Source organism: Protopterus annectens, chromosome 11.part0 (assembly GCF_019279795.1).
Source record: "Protopterus annectens isolate FY-2018-M chromosome 11.part0, PAN1.0, whole genome shotgun sequence".
Lineage (NCBI taxonomy): Eukaryota > Metazoa > Chordata > Ceratodontiformes > Protopteridae > Protopterus > Protopterus annectens.
The window spans coordinates 915,526,871-915,544,780 of record NC_056745.1 but is presented as its reverse complement, the minus strand read 5'-3'; the positions used below and the strand labels follow the sequence as shown (position 1 = coordinate 915,544,780).

At 42.4% G+C, this 17,910-nt stretch overlaps 1 protein-coding gene across 2 annotated transcripts in view; it reads left to right on the top strand.

Moving 5' to 3' along the window:
- UPF2 (UPF2 regulator of nonsense mediated mRNA decay) overlaps positions 1-17,910 on the top strand; it is a 2,519,933-nt gene that overhangs the window by 909,410 nt on the left and 1,592,613 nt on the right. The window lies entirely within an intron of this gene.

The window sequence follows — 17,910 nt, the reverse complement described above, 5'->3', positions numbered from 1 at the left end:
GTTTCTGAGCTGTCCATAGCACTATAATGGTCCATATGAATAGCTAATGGTCTTTTAGTGGTATGTGATCAAATATCACTCTGCAGTGTTCTGTTTAGAATAACTGCTGCTTTTCGCACTTGCTGATTTTGGAATGCTTGAAACCCTTTTATGGAGTTTCTGGTAAGGCTTTTGTAATTTTTTCTCGTACCTGTTAAAGTGCACTCTTAAAGGTGGTTTCTGGAGTTAATTTGTTTTCTTCCTGCATTCTTTGTTGTGGGGTCCCACAGGGATCCCTTTTGTGATCAATTCCTTCTACAGTGTAAAAGTTTCTTCTTGGTGGTCTGCTTAGGCAGGAAGGTTTACTCAACAATATTTATGGCTGATGATACCATATTTATGCTCCCCTAGCAAAGCTGATGATACCCATATTTATGATCCCCTAATGCCTTTATTTCTTAGGTATTAGTAAATGCTCTTCAGCACAGTCCATCCAAACTTTTTGCCATGGTCTTTCATGCTATTTTGAGGCTCTTTGTAGCTCATGATTTTAATCCCTTTGTTTTCCTCAACAACCGCTGGTAGGGCAGTTAATCAGGTGTTTTGAGTGATGACAGGCTGGGCAGCAGTTTCTTGGAGCTCACTGTCAGAAAAAATTTAAATGTAAGAAAAACTTTTCAGTTAAACATATGAAGCATCATTTACCTTTCTTGTTCAGGCAAAATAATTTTCTCACATTTAAGCTGCTTAGTCAGTACTGTGATTAAGAAGCACTGTAACAAACGTGCCATGTGTAGTCTGCCTTTCAAGCAATATAGGCTTGAATGAGACAAGATTGACCCACAAATAGTGTTCATAGGATCGTGGTAGATTACTACGCTATCGATCCAGAGGTCATTTTAAGCCTAGCCATTTCAACCCAGTGTAATACAGTAGAGGTACTAGTCAGTACCCAAGGTTGCATATAGTGATGACTGTCCATGTCCAAGAGGGTTGTGGGTGCTATCCCTGGTAAGAATTTATGGTGCCCTGTTCACTCATCCAGGTTCCTCTTGAACAGAGTCATAGAGGTGCTCACACGAATTGGCAGTCTGTTCCAAAGACGTGACAGTTGCTGGGAGATGAAGTTGTCTGCAGCATGTCCTATTTAAGTCGCAGGCCATATTTAAGTTCTTGGAACGGGTAGCCGTAGACCCATTTGATTTACAGATATGCAGTAAGTTCATTAGGTTTGGGTCTTTGGGTTGCTGTGTAGGCCAAGCATAAGTCTCCCCTAAGAAATATATGTCATACTGAGTACAGTGACAGGGATTTTAGTCTGTGTAAGGCACATGCTGAGGCCCTTAATCTTCTTTGTTAGAAACCTCTGTGGTCTCTCTGATTGCTGTAGGTGCTTAGCACTATACATATTGAATGGGGCATTATACTCAATTATGGGCCTGATAACCTGATAAGTGCTAAGTATAGGGGGGATTATAACTTCTTTTGCTCTCAAGGCGATGCCTTTACTAATCAAGTGAGCTACATGGAAAGCTTTCCTGACAGTGGTAGACATGTAGTGGTCGAAGTTATGGTCAACCTGTCATCCGAGGCCCCTTACCACTTCATGGGTACTTAAGGTATTGTTATTGATTTGATAGTGAGAAGGGACATTGGGCATGATGATGCATTTCTTTGCATTCTGTTTGAGACCGTGACTAATACACCAGTCGTTGATCTGTGTGAGACATCATTTGGGGATTCAGTGATTGCACCTAGTTTGCAGTTGTTTGCAAACTTGGTCAGCCCCAATTCTTTAGTTTTCACCTGAAGTTCTGCGAAGTATAAATCAAACAGTAGAGGGCCCAGCACTGACCCCAGTGGCACCCCACTGGTAACAGGTCTGCTGGTTTGACGTGGAGTCACCCACTTTGAAAGTGTGTGTCCAGTTTGTGAGCCAGTTGGGAACCCATCTTACAGCAAAGGAAAAAGAAATCAACGAGCTGTACATCCACGGCTAAAAAAATCTGTGAAAAGCTGCTAAAAACAATTTTAATGCAAGCTAGATTAAAATGTATGAAGTCCCTCTAAATGACATACGATAAGCACTTTTGATTATTAATCTTCAGATTGTGTGATTTAATGGGACTTTGAACGCCTTTTTCAGTCATACCTAATTTCCGTTTGCTGTACAATTCATACTTCCTTTACCTATCAGAATCTTAAGTCTGGGTCCTCTCTCCAAATTGACCAGTAATGCGGTTATGACATTAGATTAGTCTTTTCATTGAAGAATACTTTTCATTCAGAGGTTCGATAACCAATCATCAAAGCATATGGTTGACACGCTTCCGTGTTAACCAATGGTAGGTCTCCTAGCTTTCAATGTAGGTTTTAGGGGGGGGATGACACTGTTTAAACCGGGAGGTTGATCAGCTCGTAGATTAACAATCCATTTAGCCTCTCTCAATTCAGTGCGATTTTCAATATCCCCCTTCCGTATTCCTACATAAATAGTTTCAATAACTTTATAGATGAACTAATGCGTTGCTTTGGTATCTACATGCACTGCTAGTGCATTGTGCAGATCTGTATTAAGAATATCCCTTTGATTGTCATAAAATGTACGTTTTTTTAAAGGGTTGGTTTTTCGTACATAAAAGTCTTTTTATGTTCTTCTCTAGTAGTTCCTGTATGTTCCGACTTTTCCCTTTGATCTAATGGAGGTGCACATACATCTCTCTCATTGTAGCTTTTTGGATGTCAATATTGTATTGAATGAAGGAAATAAAATGGATACAGAGTTACACAAAAAAAGCACATGGAGGAACTATTACCTTTTGAAAAGTAGTATGCATTCCAGACATGTCAGAAACATTATGAGAAATGAAACCACAAGGATTCATAAGAGATGCAGCCATGAAACTGTTAGACATAATGAAATTGAGTTCTTGCAAAAAAAACTTAAGGGAGAGAGGCTACAATGAGATAGATGTATGTGTACCTCCATTAGATCAAATGGAAAAGTCAGAACATACAATAACTACTAGAGTTATGCTCACTTATAGTACAGATAATAAACAGATCCAAAATGTGATGAAACAATTTTGGCCCGTCCTAACCCAAGATCCACAATTGAAAAATATAATAGGTGAGAGACCCAGCTTTAGTTATAAAAATAAGAAAACATAAAAAGACTTTTATGTACCAAAGATGGGTTTAATAAACCTCCAATCACAGGACGAAAAGGAACGTTCAGATGTGGCCATTGTGCAGCTTGTCCATACATTGACAATGGCAACTGTTTTGAACATCCCAGGACAAAGAAAAATTATGTTTTTAATGTAAAGGCTACATGTGTTACTGCCAATGTTGTTTGGCTACTTGTAAATCATGTTCAGCCTATTATGTGTGAAAAACCAACCAACCCTTTAAAAAACTTATTTTATGACATCGAAGGGATATTCTTAATAAAGATCTGCACAATGCACTAGCAGTACATGTAGATACCAGCGCGACGCATTCGTTCATCTCTAAAGTTATTGAAACTGTTTATGTAGGAATACGGAAGGGGGATATTGAAAATTGCACTGAATTGAGAGAGAATAAATGGACTGTTAAGCTACGAGCTGATCAACCTCCTGGTTTAAACAGTGTCCTCCCCCTAAAACCTACATTGAAAGCTAGGAGACCTACCATTGGTTAACACGGAGGCATGTCAATCATATGTTCTGATGATTGGTTACTGAACCTCTGAATGAAAAGTATTCTTGAATGAAAAGACTAATCTAATGTCATAACCGCATTATTGGTCAATTTGGAGGGAGGACCCAGACCTAAGATTCTGATAGGTAAACGAAGTATGAATTGTACAGCAAACGGAAATTAGGTATGACTGAAAAAGGCGTTCAAAGTCCCATTAATCACATGATCTGAAGAAGATTAATAATCAAAAGCGCTTATCGTATGTCATTTAGAGGGACTTTATGCATTTTAATCTACCTTGCATTAAAATTGATTTTAGCAGTTTTTCACAGATTTTTTAGCCGTGGATGTACAGCTCATTGATTTCTGTTTACTTTTATGTCTTTGTGACCGGCTGTACGTGAGCAGTGAGAGGTATACCATATATATTTTTTATTTTGCCTGTTTATATACTCAACCTCTGCACATGGCGAATGAAGCTAATAATAATACTAGTAAAGGGAATACTCTGAACATTGATTTTTTACGAAGTAAAAGCTCTGAACAAACGGAAGTTAATGTAAATCCCTTATTGAATATGTGCTTTGATTCAACCAAAATCATTGAAAGTAATGAGGCAGTTGACAACAGTAATTTTGATGTGATCTTGCACAAAGTGGAGACAGCAGCTTTTAAATTAAAAAGGTTAACTTGGCAGCGTTTTCATTTGGAAGCCAGTTTGCATCACCAAGTTATACCTAGAGGGATGCGTGTGAAATGCATTCCCAGTTATGGAAACCAACATCCAGATTTACTAGCATGCTGGCAAGCCATCAATTTAGAAACGAGTTTTCATTCTATGAAATTAATAATCGAATATTTTAAGCCAGAGGAAGATAACATTGCCAAGCAAATAAAAGAAAAACAGTTAGAGAAGGTGAACTTGAATGCCTATCAAATAAATAAGCTAGAAACACTACAATTTAATTTGAATGTTTAAGTCAAAACTGAAAGACCAGAAAGTAAAGAAATTGAGTAGAGATGTGGCAGATTTTAAACACTGCCGGATATTCGAATGGCCAAGGGAGGAACCAAGGGTTACAACTCGTGTACAACATCCGGATAAGAGATGTAATTCCTCTGTCAGGACTGACAACACCTTTGTTAGAACTACTACTGAAAGTGAAGAGCACTTACTGACTCCTTCTACACATGAAATGTTACCTAGCACATAATCTAACTCAACCCTAGCAGGTTTGAGTAATATATCTGTCACAGGGACAATTCCTAAGAAAGGAGAGGCATGTTTTCCAGCAGCCACACAACTGCCGTTTTTTTCTCAAACAGTCGTTTCACAGTCAAGAGCGAAAGAGAAAAAACTTTTACCTAAAAACCACGTTGGTTGTAAATATTTCTAAATATGAATTGACTGCAGCAGAACAATCCATCTTGCAAAAGGGGTTGACTTTCATTCCTGCTTTGAAATCGGATCAGAATGAACTTGTCATGGATTTAAAATGTTTTGGACGAAATGTCACTTTGAAGAGTATACATATGGGAATAATACCGAGGATAGCAAGTCTTTAAGGAAACCTAGCACATTTTTACCGCTGAGCCATCCTGCAGTAGAACTGTTTATCCGTCTATGTAACAATGAAGTGGAGAAACAAAGAATGGATACTAATACTATGTATTATCGGAATATCAGCTTTGAAGAACAACAAGCACTATATAATCTACAACATAATGAAAATATTATTCTCAAGCCCAGCAGACAAAGGAGGAGCCATTGTGGTTGTTGAAACCGCATGGTATAGAGAGAAGATGGAAAAAATGTTAAGTGATAAGAAAACATATAATAAAGTAACTCCAGTGACTTTCAATCAATCAATCAATACAGAGAGTTAATGGTTACCTTCAAGACATGTTACTTGAAGGACAGATTGATTTAGAACTTTTTAAGTTCATAGAGGTTTTGAAACCTACCATACCAACCATAAATGGATTACCCAAAATACATAAGGATCTTCATGATCCCCCCCCCCTACGTCCAATAGCATCAGGACAGGGATGGATCACGGAGACTTATGTCCCTGTTTGTAGAAAATGAGAAAGTATTGAGTCTCCATGAGACAGTATTACAAGACACGGATGATTTTCTGAACAAGATAACAAAAGCTGTGAGTAAAATTACAGATGACCAAGATTTGCTATTAACTACTTTAGATATTAATAGCCTTTTTATATCGATCCCTAATTACATAGGGATAGACTCTGTAAGGAAGGTTCTGATGGAAAGGAAAACTTCTGCTGAAACAAACAGGATATGTGCACTATTGGAACTGATCCTGGAGAACAACTAATTTGCGTATGGGGACTCTGTATATTGGCAGAAATGGGGGGTTGCCATGGGCACCCCCTGTGCCAATAGCTACTCTAATTTAGGGTTGGTGGAGTGGGAGGCTGAACATGTTCTCAGCTCGAACAATCCCTGGCTTGACAGTATTTTATACTATGGCAGTTTTGTGGATGAACTGTTCGTTTTATGGAGAGGAGATGAGCAACAGTTCATGTTGTTCTGTGACTATCTCAATTTGACATCCTCATTTTTGAGGTTCACTGCAGTATGGTCTCGTGACACAATCAGCTTTTTGGATGTCAGTATTATATTGAATGAAGGAATTAAAATGGATGAGTTACACAGAAAAGGAAGAACCATTACCTTTTGAAAAGTAGTATGCATCCCAGACATGTTGTCAGAAACATTATGAGAAATGAAACCACAAGGATTCATAAGTGATGCAGCCAAGAAACTGTTAGACATAAAGAAATTGAGTTCTTGCAAAACAACTTAAGGGAGAGAGGCTGTAATGAGAGAGGCTACAATGAGAGAGATGTATGTGTACCTTCATTAGATCAAAGGGAAAAGTCGGAACATACAGGAACTACTAGAGTTATGCTCACTTATAGTACAGATAATAAACTGATCCAAAATGTGATGAAACAATTTTGGGCCGTCCTAACCCAAGATCCACAATTGAAAAATATCATAGGTGAGAGACCCAGCTTTAGTTATAAAAGTAAGAAGAACATAAAAAGACTTTTAAGTACCAAAGATGGGTGTAATAAACCTCCAATCACAGGACAAAAAGGAACATTCAGATGTGGCCATTGTGCAGCTTGTCCATACATTGACAATGGCAACTGTTTTGAACATCCGAGGGCAAAGAAAAATTATGTTTTTAATGTAAAGGCTACATGTATTACTGCCAATGTCGTTTATTTGGCTACTTGTAAATCATGTTCAGCCTATTTTGTGTGAAAAACCAACCCTTTAAAAAACGTATTTTACGACATCAAAGGGATATTCTTAATAAAGATCTGCACAATGCACTAGCAGTGCATGTAGATACCAATGCGACGCGTTCGTTCATCTATAAAGTTATTGAAACTATGTAGGAATACAGAAGGGGGATATTGAAAAATCGCACTGAATTGAGAGAGGTTAAATGGATTGTTAATCTACGAGCTGATCAACCTCCAGGTTTAAACAGTGTCATCCCCCTAAAACCTACATTGAAAGCTATGAGACCTACCATTGGTTAACACGGAGGCTTGTCAACCATATGCTCTGATGATTGGTTATCAAACCTCTGAATGAAAAGTATTCTTGAATGAAAAGACTAATCTAACGTCATAACTGCATTATTGGTCAGTTTGGAGGGAGGACCCAGACCTAAGATTCCGATGGGTAAAGGAAGTATGAATTATACAGCAAACGGAAATTAGGTATGACTTGAAAAAGGTGTTTAAAGTCCCATTAATCACACGATCTGAAGAAGATTAATAATCAAAAGCGCTTATCGTATGTCATTTAGAGGGACTTCATACATTTTAATCTACCTTACATTAAAATTTTTTTAGCAGTTTTTCACAGATTGTTTTAGCCGTGGGTGTACAGCTCATTGATTTCTGTTTCCTTTTATGTCTTTGTGACCTGCTGTACTTGAGCAGTGGGAGGTATACCATATATACTTTTCATCTTACAGCAAAGGGGTTTACATTCAAGATTATCAGTAATGCCTGAATGTGGGATTGTGTTGAAAGCCTTTGCCAAGTCCAGGTATCCTGTGTGCATAGATTTGCCTTCGTCAGTGGCTTTAGTCACACTTTCAAAGAAACCCACCAGATTGAACAGGCAGGATGTGCCCTTCATGAAGCCAAATTGTGTAGGATCCAGGATTTGGAGGACACCCATGTCTTTATTTATGAGGTCTGTAATGATACATTCCATGGCCTTACAGATGAGGCTGGTCAGGCTTATAGGTTCATAGGTTCATACTAGGCTATCTGCCCTAGGGCATTTATAAGCCTAGCCAGAATGTGTTTGGCTTTCGCCACCCATTTTAAATTTATTTTGCTATGCCCTTTTTCGAGGTTAGTATACTGTGCCCCTGTCTAACAGTGACACAGAAGTGATACCTGGGGTAAACCTACGATCTCCCATCCACTCATCAATATTCCTCTTGAAGAGAGTCAATGAGGGACTCTGCCTAACCTGGACTGGGATTTTATTCCAGAGTGAAGGGAGCCTCTGGGTTATGAATCTGTCCCTCCAGCATGTCCTATTTATTTCAGTGCTGAGGTTCAAGTCTCTCGAGCGCGTAGCTCGATGGGATTTGGATTTTCTGAGGTGCAGCATGTCCATTAATTCCGGGTTGGACATGGCTTTATACGTCCGGCACAGATCGCCTCTGAACAGGCGGTATGCCACTGAGTAGAGCTGGAGTTTCTTTAACCGGCAGCATATGGCATCTGTTTGAGCCCTTTGATCCTCTTGGTGAGGTACTTTTGGGGTCTTTCCAGTTGCTGCAGGTGTCTGGTAAGGTACATGCCAAAAGGGGCATTGTACTCAATTATGGGCCTGATGAGGGATGAGTAAAGAGGCACGATGACCTCCCCTGATCTAGATGTGAATCCCTTCATGATTGGGTGGGCTATATAAAATGTTTTTCTAACCACTTTGGCCACGTGGTTGTCAAATGAGAGATCGCTATCAACTTGGGTCCCCAGGTCCCTAATTACTTCTTCTGTACTTAATGGATTACCACCTATGCGGTAATTTGTGGGCACTTTGTTTTTGCCAAAGGGGATGACTATACACTTTTGGCATTTAGCTTGAGGCCATGGCTCTGGCACCAGTTGTCTGTTTCTATGAGGCCCTTTTGGAGGATGCTTGTGTCGGCTGGAGAGTCGATTATGGCGCCCAGTTTGCAGTCATCTGCGAACTTAGTCAGCCACAGTCCTTCCGTGTTGGCCTGTACCTCCGAGAAATATATACCGAACAAGAGAGGTCCCAGGACTGAGCCTTGTGGGACACCACTTGTAACTGGTTTGGAGTCTGACATGGCTGCAGCAATTCTAACCATGTGGGTTCTGTCCTTGAGCCAGTTTGCAATCCATCTAGTGACATAGGGGTTTATATTTAAGCTGGTGAGCTTATCTATAATGCCCAAGTGGGGTATTGTATCGAAGGGTTTTGCGAGGTCCAGGTAGGCTGTGTGGACCACCTTCCCCTCGTCAATGGCCTTGGTGACTGTTTCAAAGAAATCAACCAGGTTTAAGAGGCAGGATCTGCCCTTAACAAAGCCGAACTGGGTAGGATCCAGTGTCTGTAGGTCCCCAATATCTTTATTTATGAGGTCCATGATGATCCTTTCCATAGCTTTGCAGACCAAGCTAGTCAGGCTTATGGGGCGATAGTTTCCAGGATCCGTTGAGGCACCACCTTTATGGAGAGGGACCACTGTTGCTGTACGCCACTCTTTGGGCACATATCCTGTAGTAAGGCTGAGATTGAACAGTAGTTTTATGTTTGGGTTTAGCTCTTCTTGGAGTTCATGTAGGATGCAGCCTGGGACACCATCTGGTCCCATTGATGCTGTGTTTTTTGCTTTGGAGAGGGCGGCTCTTACCTGAGCATCTGAGATGTCAGGGTGGCAGCACTCTGCTGGGATAGATATTTGTCCTTTTCTTGGTGGCTGTGAAGTTTGCGCTGAACCTGTCAGCTAGGATGTTGGCAATGTCTGTGGGTTCATTGTATTTTTTGTCATTTTGGACTAATTCTGAGCATATCTGGGAATTACCACCCAGGTTCCTAAGATAACTAAAGAAAGCCTTGTGATTATCCTTAGCGTCCTGTGCAATTTTTCTCTCGAAGCTGGCCTTAGACAATTTTATGAGTGCCCGTAGTTTTTTGCTAATACTGATCAGTGATGCCTTCCCTTTTTGGGATTTTGCTCTATCATTTAGTAGCTTCCTCCTTCTATTGTATAGTTTGTTTATGGCTGGGGTCCACCAGACAGGACGTCTGCCTTTGGAGGATTGGGTCTTGGTTTTATTTGGGATTGCATGATCCATGCATTCTTGAAGGTATTCATAGAATGCGTTTATAAAGGATTCTGCGGTCTGGGCCGTATTTTCCACAGGCCCGGGGGCTTTGAAGGATTCCACCTCGGTTTTGAGGAGTGTGAAATTTGCTTTAGAGAGGTTTTTCACTGTGGTTTTCTGGGCAGGGGGTGAGGTCGGGATGTGAATATCCAGTGAGATTAGTTTATGGTCTGATCTTACCAGTGAGGGATACACTTCTGGTCTGGAGCATAGAGTCCCCATGTTGGTGATGATCAGGTCCAGTATGTTTTCCCCTCTTGTGGGAGTGGTAACAAGTTGTTCCATAGCATTTGAGTTTATAAATTCTAGGAACCTTTGGGCTAGGGTGTTGGAGCTAGAGTAATGCTCCCAGTCAATGTTTGGGTAGTTGAAGCCGCCCAATATAATGGTGTTTGGAGAGACCTTCATATTTTCCAGTGTCCTCAGGAAGGCCGAGTGGGGTTCCTGGGTTTGGGAGGGTGGTCTGTAGCAGGCTATAAACTGGAAGGCAGTTTTACCCACTGTTAGTTGCACATGGATAGTCTCTGATGCTTCGTGCTTTGCCACCAACCTGGAGGTGTGGGTATCTTTGAGGAATATCGATACTCCCCCTCCTTTTGTAGTTCGGTCCAAGTTTTGGGGCCGAAAAGCATGGTATGAGGTATAACCTGGTAGTGCTGGGGTGCTCTTGGGAGCCCTGAACCAGGTTTCTGTTACTGCACAGATATCGATGTTCTCCATGCTAAGGAGAGTTTCGAGTGCGTGCATCTTGAGGTTTAGACTTCTGGCGTTGAGTAGCATTACTCTTAGTTTCTTATCCCTTGTGATACCTATGGAGGTGGGTTTGTCTTGAGCCTTGCCTAAAAAAGGCACTATGGGGGTAGCAAGAGCCTTTGCCAATATCCGAAAGCCCAGGGGTGACAGGTGCAAGCCGTCCCTAGCGAAGCATTGTGGCTTGTCGAGCATATCATCCCAAGCTGACAGGCATTGGATCCCCTTTGAATGACACCAGTACTTAAGCCAATTGTTGAAATTGATCATCTTGTTGTCATATTGTGGCATCATTCTTGGTGAGGGTAAGATGCTACTCAAGGTCAGGGTCATACCGGCCTGGGCTACATGCTCAGAGAGCTCCTTTATGTCTCTTTTCATGTAGTCCAGGGAGGTAAGTCTCAGGTCATTCACACCAGCATGGACAATGACTGAATCATATTTGTACTTGCCTTGGAGTGACCTGAGTGCTTGTGTTATGTGGCGGATCCTAGCGCCCGACAGGCTGCTCACCGTGACCCTCTCCTTGTTCAGCCTGGTGAGCGGGACGTCAGGGCCTGTAATTTCCCAGGTCTGTTGCGAGGCCACCTTTGTGGAGGGGAATAACTGTAACTGTTCTCCATTCTGCAGGAACAAAGCCTGTGGTCAGGCTGGGATTGAAAAGGGTACTTGGTGGTGATGCTAGTTCATGTTTTAGCCTGTTTAGAAGATAGCCTGGGATGCCATTTGGTCCTATAGAGGCTGTGTTCTTTGCCTTGGACAGGGCTTTGAGGACCTGCTGTTCAGATATGTAAGGTGGGAGGTGTAGATTAGTGTTTCTGATATAGCTTTAAGAAGCTTTCCAGTGAGTCAGCATATGCATATAAGTACTGAGCACATGCAAGTAGGAGTGCCATTTTGAGTGAACAGCCAAAGTGAGAGCATGCATTTATGTAGTCAGTTAAATAATTTGTTTAAGTGTAATGTTCCTGCTGCCCATCCTGATGTATTTATATACAATAAACTACTTAAAGTAGAAAGTAGTGAGCTTAGGTGGATACTAAAACTCAGGGTGGATAAAAGATACGGTCTGAATGGTAAAGTTTCCATCAAGCTGGTACTTGAAGCTATGGGGCTACCCCAGGCGGTAGTGGAGTTTTGAGCCAAGGAATTGCTAATGTATGTAGGTTGTATGTGGTTTAAAACTTGACATTTCAAATGAAGGTTTTATGTATCGGACAGAACCTTTGCCTTTAGTGGGGCCACAATAGAGTGTAAATTTCATCCGGATAGTGTTTTGTGTATTTAGAAGTGTGTGTATGTGTGGCTTTGTATGAATGTTGTATTAAGGGTTTAGGTAAGGTTTTGAACTCTCCTAACCTTTGTTTTTGTGACTGGGGTTTTTTTGCGCAGTGGAACATTTGTCTCTGCTAAAATAGTGTGAAGAATGTGTCCCCAGATATCAGTGATTGTTTTAGTAAGGTTTTGGGGGTGTTATTGCCATTACAGCGATGTTTCCAAATGAATTTCGATGTTTTGTTTATGTGATAGAATATGTATATTTTTCTGTCCGTAATTTCTGCATGCCCTTATTGATGTTATTTGAAATAATTCATATGTATGCATAAGAAGTGTTTGGTATTATTCTGGTCACTATAGGAAATATCGTATGTTGCATTACGCCATATGCAGTGTTGTTTTTAGGGTTAAGTTTATGTCCTCATTTGGATGATTTTTGAAATGCTGTCTGTTAATGTACGTAGGTGAATGTGTGGAATTTAAGATGTCCTTCAAGGATGCATCTGCAGTCCTTACAAATGGGTTGTCCTGTCGTCAGGCAGCCCTTCGGTCGGCCGGATTCCAAAGTCTGGGTCTGGCCTCGGCTGGTGTCGCACTTCACCCGACGTCATAGCTGCAGTTCTTCGGGTATAAAGGCATCAGCTGACGCCATTTTCCTCAGTCTTTCTTGCCGCGGCTCAAGCAGAAGCTGTTCGCAAGTGCCGGTCGGTCAGAACCAGAGATTACTACTACCGAATACGACTACGAAGACTTCTAAAAAGCTAAGTACCCCGTTGGGGACTCTTTCTTGCCTCAGCCGATGTCAGAAAAAGTGAATAACTGTTTAACTTGTGGGAAACAAATACCTCATAAAGATTTCCACTCTTACTGCTTACCCTGTTTAGGCCCAGACCACGACGTAGCAGCTTGTCTAGCCTGTGCTTCTTTTAACCGGCGGACGCTTAGACGTCGGTCTGAATTTGCTGAGGAGTTTTTCGGCTCCGATTTTGCTTATATTATGCCGTCGGATCCTCTGACTACGCAAATGTCTAAAAAGCGCAAGGAAAAGGACCGACACTCGCGGTCCGCGGCTTCGGCCGAAACCGCGGTTAAGCCAACCGCGAGTGTCTCGGTTTCGGCTGAAACCGAGCAAGCGGTTCTTCCTTCAGCTGAAAACTTACCTTCTACCGAGGCCTCTTCCAACCTGGTGGAATCGGCTTCAGAAAACCCACCTGCTGTCGCAGTTTCTCAGGAATTAAATGACACTATTCCCTTGGATATTTCAACCCCTGCACGTGGAGCTGCTAGGGCCTCCTGCAGCCATGTCCATTAAGGCCTTTGCCAGGGCTAAAGCAGCTAAAGCTACTAAGACTGTGTCTGCTAAGACCCCCACTCACAGGCCCAGCTCTAGTTCTCAAATGCTTAGTTTAGCAGAGGATCTCATTTCTCTAATCCGGGGATCCCAACCTCAACCAGACAGGGCCTCTCAGCCACCACCAGAGAAGAGGCCTAGAGCAGAGCCCCCCCAGCCACTTTCTACAGATGATTCCTCTGATGCTTCAGATGATTCCGACCCTCCAGAGGCTCCTTTCTCCCCTTATGAAGACTCTGATGCTGAAGAGTCCATCCCTTCTGCCTCTCCGCCTGAGGAATTTTCCTTTGGGGAAACCTTGCATGCTATGAGGGAACAATTTCAGTGGCAGGGCCAGGATTTTTCAGACTCCAGAAAAAGGCTTAGAACCTTTCTGCATTTACCACAACATTGGCCTTTAGCCATTCCTCCAGTTCTTTCTGTTGTAGATGATGCATTTAATGATGCTTGTACTGCTCCTGATTCTCTACCTCCGGCCCCTGCTAAGCCTGATAGATACTACAGGGTCCCGGACACACATTACCATTTGTATAAGGCTCCCTTTGCAGATCCCGAGACTATCTCCCAAGGGCCCAAGGCTGCAGCAGCTACTTCTGCTAAGAACCCCCTCCCCTCAGAAAGGGAATCCAGATCCTTAGAGAGATGGGGTAAAAAAGTTTACACTTCTGCTACTCTTTCAGCTAGGGCCTTGAACTGTCATTTTCACATGATCCAGTATCAAGAATTTATGCTAGACCAGTTAACCAAAAAACTGTCCTCTGATGAATCATTAGACAAAAAATCTGTTCAGGAAATGGTACATAACATTCAGCAAGTCAGTAACCATTCCTTAAAATGCGGCTATGATGCACTGGAGGCTTCCTTTAGATCAGCCATGACTGGCACAGTTATCAGAAGGCATGCATAGTTAAAAGAGCAGGCCTTACCAGACCATGTCAAGTCCAAACTATTAGATGCTCCTATGGATAAGATCAATTTGTTTGGCTCCCCTGCACAGCAGCTGCTGAAGATGATGGAAGAGAAGGCAAAATCTGTCCAAACCGTAAAAGATTTCTTAAAGGTCCAACCGCCAAGGTTTAGCAGGAATTGGCCCTCCAAGAATTGGTCCTTTCCAGACTCATCCAGAGCTCAGAGGGGCAGGAATAGGCATTCAAGAGGCAGAAACCAATCCAGGGGTGCCTACAGGGGACGCCAGTGGCAGAGTAACAACCAGCGAAGTACAGCCACGGACACAGCCACCACCACAACTACAGGACAATCACAGTGACTTGGCTCTGGTACCGCCTACCAGGGAGCAACTAGAAGCACCTTTAGGCGGGAAACTAGCCTTATTTTCAATAAACTGGCATTACATCACAAGAGACAAGTGGATTTTACAGACAATAGACCAAGGCTACAGGTTTCACTTCCATACTCTACCAGGGAAGAGAGGAATGCCAAACCTACCTCCAAATCAAAAGGCAGAAGCTCTAAAACAAATATCCCAATTATTAAAGATGAGAGCTGTGGAAAAGGTACCATCTATGGAGCAAGGAAAAGGATTTTACTCCAGACTCTTCCTGGTACCAAGAAAAGAGAGCAAATGGAGACCTATTCTCGACCTGTCCGCTCTAAACACATTCCTCATTGTTCCAAAATTCAAAATGCTGACTTTACAGCAGCTTCTTCCCATGCTGGGCAAGGAGTTTTGGCTGGTAACTCTAGATCTCAAGGAGGCATACCTGCACATCCCCATACGACCAAATTGCAGAAGATACCTCAGATTTCTTGCAGGATCAGAGCATTATCAATTCTCAGCATTGCCCTTTGGCTTATCTACTGCGCCCAGAGTGTTCACGAAATGCCTGGCATCAGTAATTGCTCATTGCAGGCTTCAGGGAATCCAAATCTACCCCTACCTGGACGACTGCCTGATACAAGCGGACAACAAAAACAAGCTAGCAGAACACTTACAAAGGGTTATTTACCTGCTACAAGCCCTGGGATACACAGTCAATATAAAAAAGTCAAGACTGACACCATCCCAGAGAATAACCTTTTTGGGTGCAGAGTTGGACACATCAAAGCAAATGGCATTCCTAACAGTAGAAAAACAGCAGCAGCTACCTCTCTTCTTCTTGGCATTAACAAGGCAGAACCATCTGACAGCAAGAAAAGTACTGCAAGCCTTGGGCTTCATGGCATCCTGCATAATTTTGGTTCCTCATGCCAGACTGCATATGAGAAAACTACAGTGGTACCTAAGGAATTTATGGTCTCAGCACAAGCACAGCTTAGAAACCCAGATTCCAATTATTCCATGCCTGAAGCAAGAATTCCTATGGTGGGCTCAGGCTTGTCAATCAAACACAGGATTGCCCTTCCACAGTACTCAACCAAGACAAACCATCACGACGGACGCCTCAGACCTCGGTTGGGGGGCACACATGCTGGACAAGTGCATACAAGGCTTATGGACTCGACCAGCTGCACCTACACATAAACCTAAAGGAAATGCTGGCAGTAAAACTGGCAATTCAGGCATTCAGACCATTTCTCCAACAAGGTCTATTGATGATAAGGACAGACAACACCACAGTTATGTGGTACATCAACAAACAGGGAGGCACACATTCAGATCCTCTTTGCCGGATGGCACTGGACCTCTGGAATGTGGCCCTGAGCTACAACATTCAGTTAAAAGCAGTTTTTGTACCAGGAAAAGAAAACATTCTAGCAGACACATTAAGCAGGACTACCACGGATGCCCACGAATGGATGCTGCATCCGGACATCTTCAAAACCATTACAAGAAAATGGGGGCTTCCAGAAATAGACTTATTTGCATCCCCACGCAATCACCAGCTAAAGAAATTCTGCACAAGGATGTACCACCCACTTGCTTGGAAGGTGGACTCCATATCCTTCAGTTGGAAAAACCTAACAGCATATGCATTCCCACCGCTTCCTTTGATGCACAAGGTGCTATTGAAGATCAAAGAGGACCGTCCAAGGATCATTCTGATAGCTCCAGACTGGCCAAGGCAACATTGGTACCCATTACTGAGGAGCATGTCTCGGGAACAAATATGGCCACTACCCCTGGTTCCCTTGCTGTTAACACAGAACAACTACAACAATCTGCATCCAAACCTGAAAACTCTGCAGCTGACTGCCTGGAGCATTGCATAAGACCAATTAACCCTAATTTATCCCAAAGGGTTAAAGACATTATCCTTGAGGCTCGCAGACCCTCAACAAGAAAATATTATTCAGCAAAATGGAAAAGATATCTCATATGGAGTACTGCAAAAGGAGAAGATGTGTCACTGGTAAACATAGCCAACATCCTGGAATACTTGGCAGAGCTCTTCCACACAGGCCTGTCCTATTCCTCCATCAAGATTCATGCATCAGCTATTTCAGCAGAATACGACTTGGATCCTCCTGTCTTCTCACATCCTCTGCTCAGACAGTTTCTGAGAGGAATTAAAAATGTAAAGCCTCCTAGGAAGCCACCATTACCAGCATGGGACTTGAACTTTGTGCTAGAAAAATTAACACTGCCTCCTTTCGAACCAGCAGCAACAGCAGAATTACAATACTTATCATGGAAGACTGCTTTCCTGCTGGCAATCACTTCAGCAAGAAGGGTCTCTGAACTTCAGGGATTAATGGCAGTACAACCCTTCCTGATCTTCCATCAAGATAGAGTGTCCATGAGAACAAATCCTTACTTTATGCCTAAGGTGGTCTCCAGAGTTTCTTTAAATCAGGCTATCCACCTACCTACATTCTTCCCCAACCCACAGAACAGGGGAGAAAGACTGCTGCATACCTTGGATGTACATAGACAATTACGCTACTACCTGGACAGGACCAAGGGCAATAGAAAAACTGACCAGCTACTGGTAGCATATGTAACAGGAAGGGAAGGAAAAGCAATTTCAAAACAGACAATCTCCAAGTGGATAGGAAATTGCATTAGATTTTGTTACTCCTACCATGGAAAGAAAACTCCAGAGAACATCAGGCCTCACTCTACAAGGGCTACAGCCACTACCACAGCCTTCTTACGAGGAGTGGCTACCAAGGACATTTTAGAGGCTGCTACTTGGAGCTCCTTGCATACATTTGCCAAGCATTATAATTTACCTTTATACTCTAGATCCCGAGCAGGTTTTGCCACTGCTGTTTTGCAAGGGATCCTAACTACACCATAACTTTATTTTTCCACCTCCCCCAGTTTGGCTATGGTATTCTACCCATTTGTAAGGACTGCAGATGCATCCTTGAAGGACATAGTACAGTTTTGTACCTACCATAAATGTAGATGTCCGATAGGAATGCATCTGCAGTCAGGATTACCCACCCGCCTCCCCTCTGTGGTGTTCCTAGGGTATTTGCCCATCTTATAGCTAGCTGGGGGAATCTATTATGGTGTATTTGTTTGTATATAT